This window comes from Aplysia californica, unplaced genomic scaffold (genome assembly GCF_000002075.1).
Source record: "Aplysia californica isolate F4 #8 unplaced genomic scaffold, AplCal3.0 scaffold00291, whole genome shotgun sequence".
NCBI classification, from domain to species: Eukaryota; Metazoa; Mollusca; class Gastropoda; order Aplysiida; family Aplysiidae; genus Aplysia; species Aplysia californica.
In genome coordinates, this window is record NW_004797561.1 from 477,974 (window position 1) to 480,675 (window position 2,702).

General features: G+C 39.0%; 1 protein-coding gene across 1 annotated transcript in view; it reads right to left on the reverse strand.

Moving 5' to 3' along the window:
- LOC118477915 overlaps nt 1-1,810 on the reverse strand; it is an 11,981-nt gene extending 10,171 nt beyond the window's left edge. The window contains exon 1 of the mRNA XM_035970587.1: nt 1,674-1,810. The gene's annotated coding sequence lies outside the window, so the exon portion shown is untranslated. The remainder of the gene's footprint in view (nt 1-1,673) is intronic.
- Between the last annotated feature and the right edge of the window lie 892 nt (nt 1,811-2,702).

Genomic DNA, 2,702 nt, shown 5'->3' on the forward strand with positions numbered 1-2,702 from the left:
ACACACACACACAAACACACATACACACACACACACACACACAAACTAATACAGATCGTACATTCTCAAGCCGCCCATCCACTCCCTTTCATTTTCCAAACCATAATACTTGTTTTCCCTCAGAGCCGAGTAAACAGCAAACCTCAGACAAGCAGCCAACAAGACCCTGACGCAAAGGGCGGGAACTCAATGAAGCAGTTTTTTGGGGCGCTATGATTGATGACTCCTACACCCTTGGGGTGCTTCCACGGGGCAGGTTCGAGACAGGTCGGAGGCCGGATAGGAGAAGTGTAGGGTAAAATGACCACTGGTCATTGAGACAAGACTCACATCTTTTATCATACAAGGACATATCTGGAGGCGAATACGTCCTCTTTCTTAGACATAGGAGACTCGCTGTCAAGAGTTATAAATTCATTATGTTTGCAAACTATCAATTGCAGCAGGTGGCTTTAGTCTCGTTTTACACAAACGTAAACTATTCATAAAAACCAAGGCATCTTTGTTCCTCATCCTATCGTCCTTCGACAATTGCCAGAAAACACAACCTCTCCTGTTTATCTGACTTGCACAGTTTTTTTTAAAATCTCAGGTAAAAATAGAGAGTGGTTTTCTTTGGTTCCCGCTTGCTTGCGATGAAAAAAAAACCGACGTCCAAAACAAAATATACCATATTGTCATTCTCACGTTACTTTAAACAGTTGATTAGAATTTGTATTGCTTGCTCTTCCCTAAGACTTTTTATTGTCTTTTTGGATGTTGCTTTAAAACCTAATTAACAACTTTGATTAACAAAAAAATATATACAAAATAATTACATGATACTAATAAGTGGCATCAAACGTGCCTCCAGTCCTGAACAGAACTTAGCTGCCAAAAAAACCCAAACCCAATCGTTTAGCCGTAACCGCTCACAAAGCAAAACGGCACAGGAAGACGAGTCCTTACGTCAAATTCGTTTAGACGGAAACGACGGTATTAAGCAAAACAATGGTATAAGTTTCAGTATTTGACAAGATAAAGGTACCAGGCTATGCCATAACATACCTTATCCTTGTGGGACCGATTGCATAGACGAACTGGGCTAAATCCATAGAGTTGTATTACAATATCCTAGACCATGAACTCCGTTCACTATGAAGCATATCATTTGACTCAAATTTGAACCTGATAGATGACAGGGGGGAGGGGGTTGAGAGACAATGGCGAGATATGATTTTTGCTCAACATTTGGGCATAATTGTACAGTCCATGGTGCGAATAATTTGCAAAATAGTTTTAAAGGGAACGACAGGCAGCGACCATGACAGTGCTGCCCTTCACACCATAACACTGTTTGCTTTATTTTGTTTGTTTAGTAAGAGTTTTACAGCACTTGCAACACAACTAGGTAATATAATTGCCGAAGATTAGATGTCTTACAAGAGAGTAACAAACACAAACAAGAGGAGGAGAGAGAAGGACGACAGATGTATGAAAGGAAAAATGAACCAAACCGCACCATGCATCCGCCAATCACCCACTTACTTTATTTAACTAGATGAAATTCCCATGCTATGCCATATTGTAATTTACATCATTAAATGTGATTTAAAACGAATGTCTGAGACGATGCCATATCACAACTGACATTGATTTATCACATTAAAGTGCCACACGATACCCAAACATACCTTACGATGTTTGCTGTGATTTCTTGGAATACTTCCGCTTTCGTCTTCACTCGTTTTTGCTTGGTAATTCTCTGTGGGGAGGAATTTGATACGCTTTAATCAAATTAGGATGCTTTTTGTCATTTCACGAAATTATTAATACTTTATTCAAACATTTCATTTATATTGACGTTGAAAAATATGTGTAACTAGATAATGTATATTACAGAAGAAAAACAATTAAAGTAAAAAAAAAAAACTTTACAGGGTTAAACTATTATGTGGGCGCAGGTGATCGCAACATGCGTATATCCATCTTTTGCTTGCTCTTATTTAACCGTGTCGGGCATTTTTATGGTCCTTGAAATACTGGTATGGTGGTTTCATCATGATAATGTATACATCGGAGACTTTCATATATCTCATCTTTGTGAAGAATAGGCAATGGCTTGATGAACACCACTTTGTTGAGTTGGAATAACGCTGGAATCCCCAACAACAACAACAACAACTCTCATCTTTGTGAAGAATAGGCAATGGCTTGATGAACACCACTTTGTTGAGTTGGAATAACGCTGGAATCCCCAGAATGCCAATCAAGAGCTTTTGAATATATTAGTAAGTTGTTACGGCACTCTACCCACCATGGAGACCCGTCTTACAGGCCATGGCCCATGGAACTCAAGGTCCCTCTCCTTCAGCAGCCTGACTGTGTTGGCATTGTTTTAAAACTTCACTAACTAAGAACTACAACGTTCTATCTGATATTTTTGGTCGTTTCGAGTTACTAAGACCATGGGGCCAGAAACCATATGTTCTATTTTCTCTATCAAAATCGTAAGATTATTCAGAGCCGTTTTCAGGATATTCAAAGAATGGCATTCATAAAAGCTTTTCATGTTGTGATACTCATTTTTTTTTTTACGTCAAATTTCTCAAAAATAGGCACTGAGCAGATAAAACTTCCGAATAGCTTCTTCTTTACTTCGAGCTAAGTTAAGAAGAGCTCGGTGGCGGTCGGGATAAAGTAAGGCAAGGCAAGCACTGGAG